The sequence below is a fragment of the Hibiscus syriacus genome, unplaced genomic scaffold (genome assembly GCF_006381635.1).
Source record: "Hibiscus syriacus cultivar Baekdansim isolate YM2019G1 unplaced genomic scaffold, ASM638163v2 tig00110450_pilon, whole genome shotgun sequence".
Classification (NCBI taxonomy): Eukaryota; Viridiplantae; Streptophyta; class Magnoliopsida; order Malvales; family Malvaceae; genus Hibiscus; species Hibiscus syriacus.
This window is the reverse complement of record NW_024062743.1, coordinates 6,048,755-6,060,407: the sequence shown is the minus strand read 5'-3', so window position 1 is coordinate 6,060,407 and position 11,653 is coordinate 6,048,755. Positions and strand designations below refer to the sequence as shown.

The 11,653-nt window shown below is 34.0% G+C and overlaps 1 pseudogene; it reads left to right on the top strand.

Moving 5' to 3' along the window:
* The first annotated feature begins 383 nt into the window (after window positions 1-383).
* Window positions 384-4,012, top strand: LOC120125947 (annotated as a pseudogene).
* The last annotated feature ends 7,641 nt before the right edge of the window (window positions 4,013-11,653 follow it).

The window sequence follows — 11,653 nt, the reverse complement described above, 5'->3', positions numbered from 1 at the left end:
TAAGGAATTGTTGTTACTTTTTTAAAAAAATAAATTCGAGCAGTGTATACGTAGATATAAGCATTTATTGTATTGTAAGTAAATATTATATATATAATATCACTCTTTAGTGTTTCCTTGTATGAGTGAGCTTCTTCCCTACAACGTCACTTTCAACAAGCTTCAGATTTTGACTCAAACACTGCTTCAACCTACAGGTATTTACCCATTTTCCCGTCTTCTTGTTTGTTTCTTTTTCTTTGACAGATTTGATGTTTTGCTATTAGAATTTGGTTATTTTCAATTATGGTAAGCTCTAGCTTGGACCCATTATTGTATGAATCTGAAATATAGAGCTTACTTTCCGTTTTTTTTTGGGTGAAGAATGAAATAAGGCTGAAGCTATGAAGATAGTTTGTAAAGATTGTTGCTTTATGGAGAGGCCATCTAGGGTTATCTGGTTCTCTTCCTTGTTGTTTCTTTTACTGCAAATTGGAGTATCTTTATCAGCTTCGGATTATTTGATTGGCCTTGGTAGCCATGACATAACGGGGCCTGCTGCTGATGTTAACATGATGGGTTATGCAAATATCAAACAAATCGCATCCGGCATTCATTTTCGATTGCGTGCTAGAACCTTTATCGTCGCCGAACCTCAGGGGAACCGTATCGTGTTTGTGAATCTTGAAGCCTGTATGGCCTCACAAATTGTTACAATTAAAGTACTTGAGAGATTAAAAGCAAGGTACAACCCTGAACTTTTATTCTGCTTTTAGGATTAAGCAGGTTGTAAGCCTATTTTTCAATGATAATGCTTTACTTTGTGTAGGTATGATGAGCTTTACACTGAGAAGAATGTTGCCATCAGTGGCATTCATACTCATGCTGGCCCTGGGGAATATCTTCAATATGTTGTGTATATTGTAACTTCTCTTGGATTTGTAAGAGAGTCCTTTGATGTTATTGTCGATGGGATCGAGAAAAGCATTATTCAAGCTCATGAAAATCTCCGCCCAGGTTATATTCTGATAAACAATGGTGAGAAAGTTTACTTATAGTCATTACATATTTACTTTCTTTAGGTTGATATGAATATTTAGGCACACAATGGTGGTACAGGGGAACTCTTGGATGCTGGTATAAATCGTAGTCCAAGCGCTTATCTGAATAATCCAGCCGATGAACGAAGTAAATATAAGTACAACGTTGATAAAGAAATGGCATTGATTAAGTTTGTTGACGAAGAGTGGGGTCCCACAGGCAGCTTTAACTGGTTTGCTACCCATGGAACTTCTATGAGTAGTACAAACTCATTGACACGATTTATGGAAGATTGGTTCAAACAGACAGGTTTTATGACAGATTCTGACACCCTCTCTTTCAACAAATCCGCCCGTGATAGAATCCCTCGAAGAGTTTCCAGAATCATTCCTAAGTTTGGTGACAAACGTAAGTTAATCTCGCTTTTAAGTTGTATGGAGAATTATTGTTCTAATGTAGGAAGCTTGATCGTGTTATGCTAGTTAGCAGTTATCCTTTTGCTATAATATGTCCTTCCATGCTTACAAGAAAGACGATAAGGTTTAATTTAAAGAACGACTAGAACTCGATGATGGAATCGAATTCTATGAGAAAAGCTGATGTCTTATTTTCTCGTTCAGATCTGCCATTTTGTGTCATTTTCAAACCTTAAGTTGGCTTGATAAATGTGCCCACCTGACTTAAATCTAGGACCAAGTAAACTTATTTAGAAGCATCAGTAGCAGACAGAGAAATTATGCATACACAATGTTCTTGATCATTTGTTACTCCTAAGAACATATAGCACTCGCTGCATTTGATTCGAATAGGTAAAGAGTTGATGGAACTTGCTGCTTCATTCAAATCTTCTCAAGGGCGACCTGCTACTAGACTTCTGAATGTTGCAAAACGAGTTAGGAATTCCTTAAGGCATGCAGATAGACCCCAGTTTGTATCAACATTCTGTCAATCAAATTGTGGTGATGTCAGCCCGAACACGCTTGGCGCATTTTGCATGGACACCGGACTGCCATGCGATTTCAATCATAGCACCTGCAATGGGAAGAATGAACTGTGTTATGGCAGGGGCCCAGGGTATTCTGTTTGCATCTTACACATTCGCTTTTGCCCCCTTTATCACTGTTCACTGATGGGACCATGTCAACATTTGCTGGCAGCTACCCTGATGAATTCGAAAGCACAGAGATCATCGGAAAAAGGCAAGTCAAAAGGCGGTTGAACTTTTTAATAAGGGAACCGAAAAGTTGAAAGGAAAGGTCGGGTATCAACACGCCTTTCTAGATTTCTCTAACCTTGAAGTTTCAATTCCTAAAGCTGGAGGTGGGAATGAGGTGGTGAAAACCTGCCCTGCAGCTATGGGGTTTGCTTTTGCTGATGGAACAACTGACGGTCCCGGAGCATTTGATTTCACACAAGGAGATGATCAGGTAAGAGAACCAAAGCTGCAGACTTGCCACATTTGTCTTAGTGCCATGTAAGGATGGAATAGATAAATCTATGCAGTGATTCTGTTACTATGTTTCCTTTCAGGGGAATGCCTTTTGGAGATTGTTAAGGAACGTGCTGAAAATGCCAAGCGAGGAACAGATCAATTGTCAGAAACCAAAGCCTATTTTGCTCGATACCAGTGAAATGAAGCAACCGTATGACTGGGCAGTAAGTGTTTAGTTTGAGTGCGCTTGATGTATGTGGTGAAAAAGCGTTAGACCATGGGATATATGTATATGCTGTTTTAAACTGGAATGTAAATTTGTATAGCACATGGCCATGGGGCCTCATTTTGCTTTCAAATTCTAGGGACAAGAATTTGACAAGAATTTGGGAATGTTTTAATTTTGTCCTCAGATTGAATGATTCATGCAGCCCTCTATACTTCCGGTTCAAATATTGCAGATAGGGCAACTTGTCATTCTCAGTGTACCTGCAGGTAGAAGTAATCTTCTTTAACAATAATAATAATAATTATTATTATTATCACTCTCTTACTTTATTCATTTTGGAGGTTGCTGCAGTTCATGGCTACTATATACCTTTCAAATGGCTTGTAATTTTAGTAATAGCTGTCTTGATGAATGTTGAACTATTTTCCTAATGCTATAATTTCTTGCAGAGTTCACAACTATGGTTGGCAGGCGCCTTCGAGATGCAGTTAAGACGGTGCTTACCACGGGATGCAATAGTCGATTCGGCAGTAATGTCCGTATTGTCATTGCAGGGTTGACAAATACTTATTCCCAATATGTTTCCACTTTTGAGGAGTATCAAGTGCAGAGATATGAGGTTCGTGTTGCACCTTTCTTCGTCATCGATTCGTTTGTAACACGAATTTTGGCTTGTTAATTGGGTCGGTCTGTTATATCGTTACGGTTCATTGTTATAGGCTATAGATATTTGGTCTATTGATATTATTATTGTTGTTAGGGAGCCTCTACTCTGTACGGACCACACACGCTTAATGCATACATACAAGAGTTCAAGAAACTCGCAGAGGCTCTTATCAGCGGCAGATCTGTCGAAACAGGACAACAGCCACCAGATCTTCTCGATAAGCAGATTAGCTTATTAACACCGGTTGTCCTCGATGCGACCCCTCTCGGTGTGAATTTTGGAGATGTTAAAGAGGATGTCTCAAATTCCACCTTCAAGCGGGGTGATATGGTCTCGGTCACCTTCTGGTCTGCATGTCCTAGGAATGACCTCATGAAGGAGAGCACGTTCTCGTTGGTTGAACTTCTCCAAGATCAAAATACATGGATCCCAGCATACGACGAAGACGATTTTTGCTTAAGGTTTAAGTGGCCAAGGCCTGCAAAACTAAGTCCTCGGAGTTATGCAACCATAGAGTGGAGGATACCAGAATCAGTGGTCACTGGTGTTTATAGGATAAGCCATTTTGGTGCTTCGAAATCACTTTTTGGTTCAATTCGCCATTTTTCAGGTACTTCAAGTGCCTTTGTAGTTGAATAGCAAAGGGGAAAATATTGTATTAGGCGTTCATGTATATAAATACACTTACTGGCACAGCCAGATATGGTGGAATAATAAGGGAGTTGTTTACTTGTATTATATGCAATAACACAGCCAGATATGGGTTATTTAGCCATACCTACATTAAATTAAATTTTGAGTGCGAATAAATGTTTTTATTGAAAAAAAATGATTTTTGTAATATAAATTATATTTTTTTAAAGAACAGTTTCTAAAATTATTTTAGGGGTGTTTAGACGATGTTTTGTAAAGTATTTTTTATTGGTCGATAAACTTTCTAAAAATTATTTATTATGAATATCAAATACAAATAATAGGTAAAAAGGCATTAGAGGTTCCTATACTTAAAAAAACCAATGTGGCTCTCATGTTATTTTTTTCTTTTAATGTGACACTTCAACTTAAAAAATAAACTCAATGTGGTCCTTTGACGAATGTTTTTCGTCATTGACAGTTCAATGCTGAAGTGGCAGTTCACAGTGCTGACGTGACGATATACGATGCTGACATGACAGTCTACGATAGTTGATAACGTGTCGGATGACATGATAGATGAGCTAAATTGATAACTCCAACATGACAGATGGACTACCACGTCAGCACTGTAAACTACCACGTTATCACCTTAATGGTCAATAACGAAAAACGTTATCAGAGTGTCACATTGAGTTTGTTTTCTGAGTTGAAGTGTCACATTAAGAGACAAAATAATATGAGAGCCAATAATTTTTTCGTCAAAAGTACAAGGACTTCTAATGCAATTGTTCCTAAATAATATTACTTATTATAAAGAAACTTAATATTATTATAAAATATTAGATTAATTTATTCAATATCATTTATGCAAATATTGTTATTAGAATATTATTTATATAATTTTATAAATAAAAATATAAAGATTAATATATTTTATTTAAATAGAAATTATTATAAATTATATTTTTTATTAAAATAAGATTATTATATAATTAAAATTATAAATATTGTTAATTATATTTGTTTAGTTAATCTATCGACGAAATAGCCAAAAGGGGGTGAATTGACAATAAAAATTTTGGTGGAAGCTTTTGCAGAAAATAGAAAATATTTGCACAGCGATTTAGAGTGGTTCAACTTTCTCAACCAAAATCTACATCCACTACCTTAGCTATCTACACTAAGGATTTTCCAACAAATTCACTAATTTATTCTTTCTTTTGAGGACAAAGAGTAACCTTACAACTCCCTCAAGAATTATACCAAAAATTCTTGATAACACTTTCTCCCAAAGAGAAGATTACAAATTTCGTAAACTTACAGAAAAACCTCACTAAGCAAGATGTTTGCACAATTCTAGAACAAAGAAAGAACACATAAGAATGAATACAATTGAGTACAAAAGGTTTGAAAGCAAAATGAATATTGAATAGAAAATAGGCTTGAATTGCTCAAACTTAATGTTTAAGGCTTTTTCTTTGTTTCTCTCACAATTGTTATTGATCAATGGCTCCTCAGCTTGTTTAAATACACCTTCAATTGATTCTGAACGTTGGGGATTATTGGTGAAGTTAATAGAGCAGTTATGGTGTGAAAACAATTTAAAAAATCTGTTGGGAGCGTAGGTGTATCGGTACACTCAGTATAAAATTCAAATATTTCGACCGTTGGTTGGCCTAGTGTATTGGTACACTTGGGGTGTATCAGTACACTAATTACATTTGATGTTTCTCGCAGCCAGGGGTGTATCGGTACATCAGCTAGTGTATCGATACATAAAATGCATTCGATGTTGGTGGTGTATCGATACATCAAATAGTGTATCGGTACCTCCCTTTGTAAAAATCATTTTTGGCCCGATTAAGGTTCGAAATACTTTGTAAAAATTGTTTCAAAAATATTTTAAGACCCATACACAATTTTACACTTAAGTAAGGATTAAAATTGTCATTTGAAATCTTGGAGTAATATTTTGATATTCGAATAATTTAATCGAATAAATAATTTAAAATTGAATATAAAATCTTAAAATTCAATAATACTTTATTTGTTATATCGAAACATCAATATGTTTTCAACAATCTCCCCCTTTTTGATATAACAAAACATTTAAGTAATTTTAAGATTTTCTTTGAAAATCATTTTTGAAATCAATTTTGAAAATTACTCCCACTTACTCTATTCTCCCTTTTTTTTAAATAAAAAAGACTCTATAAAACGTTTTAAACAAGATTTTTAAGAAAATAGCCAATTGATTATATATATATAGCTTAAGCTGCTTAGATCACAATCAAGAGAAATGTTAGCCATTAGTTTATAAACAATATTCATAAACAATGTGTAATGGTGATTGATAATATTTATCTAAAATGATGCACAAAATGATGAAATGAATATAAACATTAAGCTTAAATTTATCATTCAGATCAAACAATCAAAACCAAATATGTATATAAACATCTAAGTTCAATAATCCAAACATCCATAACAAACAAATCCAAAACAATCAAAATGTTTTAACAATTAAGTTCTAAGTCAACCTAAGAAAACAAAGCAAGAAAAAAAAATCTAATCATCCATTGGTGGATCGGGAGGCGATAGATGTGCCCATATGTTAGCCACATCTCGTGTAAGCGCGTCAACCCTTTCGTCCATAGCATCAAATCAATGATTCATCACTTCATTGTTAGCAGTTAAATGGGACTCGATGGATGCAAACCTCATATCAAGTGTCTCCATAAACGATTGAAAGTATGGAGGCATCTGACTCTCTTGCTGTATCGGCTCGTCCTCGGGTACTTGATCATCTATATCGCGTATGAGTTCTTCAAGTTCTGGATCATCATCCAAAGCCGGTGCTAGAGGGGCTCGTGAAGAGCTAGCACCTGGTGTTTTATCGGTGGATCGAACCCATTGATCCTTTTCCCCGGACCATCCCAATTTCTTCAAGGTTGTGAAATTTATTTGGTTCTTTAGAGGGATGGCTACTTCAAGCGAGACCCTAAGATTGGATTTGATAAACAAATTACTTAGAAGACAACCGTAAACCAAGGTTTCTATATATTTGGACGGGACATTGTTTACGGTTTCTACTAGCTCACCGAAAATGATTTGTGGCAAATTTATTTTCTTTTCATGTTGGATACAATGTATCCACCATAAATCTAAAACTCTAAGGGTGGAGTACCTACATCCAAATGGTCTAAACCACTAAGAGATGATCAAATGAAGAAAATGCTGGTGATAAGTTAACAAGGTGCTTGCACTAGCCTTAGCTTTATAAGGTGTAACCATAATTTCTTTTTCGTTATCTAAACCCTCGTTATCTAAACCAAAGGTGTTAGCAATTGTGTCAAAGTAAATATAAACGAATTGACCTAAGAGATATGATCAAATTCATATGGTGGCAGTTCGAGACTTGTTTTGGACATAAACCGCATTGGAATAGAAAATACGGACTAGTTGGTGATAAACGATAGGTTTGAGGTGAAAGATTTTATCAAATTTCCAAGATTTAAGGGTAGAAAGATATTGAAATTTCATATCGACCATTGCTTGGATTGAGGGGATACGCTTTTCCCGGATTTTATATGACTCGAATGAGTTAACGAACCTATGGTAGAGATCTTCTCGACGACTAGGTTGGTTAAAGCAAGAATTAAGGATAATCATATCGGGAGCGTTTGGGTTTGGATTTTGAGGTGGAATAGGAGTTCGGTTTTAAGATTGGTTGAAACGACTAGATGAAGACCTAGGGCGTTTTGAATGAGACATTTTTAACCGGAATGGTTAAGGGATACCTGCAATTTTAAAAACACATGTATACAATATAATCAATCCCAAAACTCAATATGAGTCCACAATATTCCTGGTTATCTAAATCAAATCCTAATGGGCAATTTTGAAAACTAATTTTTGAAAACAATGAAAATCAATATTTAGTTTTCAAAAAACATAATTAAATCAAAAAAATCACATTTTTAAAAAAACATTTTTTATTTATTTTGAAATTAAATTTTTTTGACAAATTTTGTGTTTTTGATGAAATTAGTTGTAGAATCTAGTTTAGAAACATAATATGAGTAATGCCCGATATCTAATTCAACCTAGAACTAATTAAAACTAGTCCTAAGTTTAAAAATTAATAAAATAGTGATTTTAGAAAAAAATTACCTTGAAAATTTCGGATTGAGTGAGAATGTAGTGATAGTTGCACGATTTTGTTGATGCAAGCAGGATTGAGAGTTGAAAAAAGAATGGATTCCGACTTGAAACATTGGATTTGAGCAAGATTTGAGAGTATGGTGAGAGAGAGGAACGACGGCGTGAGGAGTGTTTTAGTTTAGGTTTTGAGAGAATGAAGAATTTTAAGGATTTAATACCCAAAACCCGATGGATATATCAGTACACTCTTGAGTGTATCAATACACATTCAAGGAATATATCAGTACACATTTATAGTGTATCAATACATAGCGAGGATGTATCGATACATAGGTATCGATACACTGTGCACAAAAATGACAAAATCCATTTTTAAACACTTAAAATGCTAAATAAATTAGCTCTAGTGGTATTGGGAACTCATAGATCGAAAATTAACAATGTTCAATCAATCAAATCTATCTTTAAATTATATTTGAACATATAATTAATTTTCACTAAAAGATCATACACTCCCCCTAACTATTAGCAAAGAATGCAATCAAAAGTATTATTTTTATAAGCATTTTTCAAAACTAATTAAAAGTGCTAAAATTATTTTAAACACTAAGTCAAGGTAGGTTAGTTAAACCTAATTCTCTCCTAAATGTCCAAAATCTTTCTTTATCTAAAGGTTTTGTAAAAATGTCAGCTATTTGATGCAAAGTATCAACATATTCTAGAACTATATCTCCTTTCGTGACACGATCTCTAATGAAATGATGTCTAATTTCAATATGCTTAGTTCTAGAGTGTTGGATGGGATTTTTAGTGAGACCAATAGCACTAGTATTGTCACACTTGATAGGTATGGTACTAAATTCAATTCCATAATCTAAAATTTGTTGTTTCATCCATAAAACTTGTGCACAACAGCTACCAGCTGAAATGTATTCCGCTTCAGTGGTAGATAATGCAACACAATTTTGTTTCTTTGAAAACCATGAGATCAACATATTTCCTAGGAATTGGCAAGTACCGGAGGTACTTTTCCTATCTATTTTGCATCCTCCATAATCTGTATCAGAGAAGGCATGCAAGCTAAAGCTAGAGTCTCTATGATACCAAAGCCCTAAATTAGGAGTGTCCTTAAGGTATCTAAAGATTCTCTTAATGGCTTTTAGATGTGATTCCTTAGGACATGATTGAAATCTAGAACATAAGCAAACACTAAACATAATGTCTGGTCTACTTGCTGTTAGATAAAGCAAAGAGCCAATCATAGACCTATATAATTTAACATTTACAAATTTACCTCATTCATCTTTGTCAAACTTTGTAGATGAGCTCATTGGAGTGGCTTGGGGTTTTCCATTTTTCAATCCAAACTTTGTGAACATATCCTTGACGTATTTTGCTTGATTGATGAAGATGTCATCTTTTCTTTGCTTGATTTGGAGTCCCAAGAAAAATGAGAGCTTACCCATCATGCTCATCTCGAATTCACTCTGCATTAGCTTAGAAAATTCTTGGCAAAGAGCATCATTAGTAGAACCAAATATTATATTATCAACATAAATTTGAACTACTAATATATCTTTACCTTTTCGCTTTAAAAACAATGTATTATCAACCTTTCCTTTTGAAAAACCTTTTTCTATTAAAACGTTTGACAATCTTTCATACCAAGCTCTAGGAGCTTGTTTTAAACCATATAATGCTTTTGTCAATTTAAAAACATGATTTGGAAAATTTGAATCTTCAAAACCAGGAGGTTGTTCCACATACACTTATTCTTTTATAAAACCATTTAAAAATGCACTTTTAACATCCATTTGATATAATTTAAATTCATTGAAACATGCAAATGATAATAACATTCTTATTGCTTCCATCCTAGCTACGGGAGCCTTGAGCAACAAGTCTAGCCTTGTTCCTTACTATTTTATCACTTTCATCAAGCTTATTCCTAAATTCCCATCTAGTACCTACACTAGATTTATTACTAGGCCTTTCAACTAATGTTCATACTTTACTTCTCTCAAATTGATTTAACTCTTCTTGCATGATCATAATCCAATTTTCATCTTTTAATGCTTCTTGAATATTCTTAGGCTCTATGCATGAGATAAATGCAACATAATTACATATATTTCTAAGAGAAGATCGAGTTGTTACCTCTTTGGATGAATCACCTATAATTTCACCATCCTTGACATAGTTGTATTCTCTTGGGTAAGAGATTTCCCTTTCTTCAATGGTTGGATTCTCAAGAACATCTTGAGTTTCCTCAATTTTAATTTATTCCTTTGATAATGGTTTTCCAACGTCATGTCCAACATCATGTGTATTTACAATACCTATGTCATCATCAACACAAGAATCCTTCCTCGGAAGGGGATTATCATCGAAAACATGTATAGACTCTTCTACCACTAAAGTTCTTTTATTAAATACTCGATAAGCTTTAGAATTTAAGGAATAACCCAGAAAAATTCCTTCATCACTTTTAGCATCAAATTTGCCAAGATTGTCTTTATCGTTGTTTAAAACAAAACATTTACATCCAAATGGATGAAAATAGCTACTGTTAAGCTTTTTATTTTTGAAAAGTTCATATGAAGTTTTCTTCAAAATAGGCCTAATCATTACATGATTTACAATATAACAAGCGGTATTTGTGGTTTTCGCCCAAAAATATTTTGGCAAATTGTTTTCAAAAAGCATAGTTCTAGCCATTTCTTTTAAAGTTTGATTTTTCCTCTCAACAACCCCATTTTGTTGAGGGGTTCTAGGTGCTGAAATATTATTGCTAATTCCATTAGAATTACAAAACTCAGTAAATCAAAGATTTTCAAATTCAGTACCATGATCACTCCTAACACTAGAAATGGAGTAACTTTTTTCGTTTTGGATTACTTTTGAAAACGTTATGAATTTTTCTAATGCTTCATCTTTAGTACTTAAGAATAGAACCCAAGTATATCTAGAATAGTCATATACTAATACAAAAGAATATTGTTTTCCACCCAAGTTAACAGTCCTAATTGGCCCAAAAAGATCTATATGGATCAATTGTAATATTCTACTAGTTGCTACATCATTAATGGACTTAAAGAAGCTCTTTGATGTTTTCTTTTAGCACAAACATCACAGATTTTATCTTTATCAAATTTTAACTTTGGCAACCCTCTTACTAAATCTCCTTGAATTAGTCTTTGTAAAACACTCAGGCTAGTATGTCCTAGTCTCCTATGCCATAACCAACTATCATGTTCATCCTTAGCAATTAGGCATAAATTAGTCATATTTATAGAATCTAAATGCACCATGTAAATGTTTTATATTCTATGACCAATGAGCATAATCTTGTTAGATGCAATGTCAATAACTTTACAACCGTTAGATTCAAACAAGACATTGTATCCCTTATCACATAATTGACTAATACTTAGAAGATTATGCTTCAACCCATTAACATATAACACGTTTTTAATTTTTATGGAAGAGGTATTACCTATAGTAC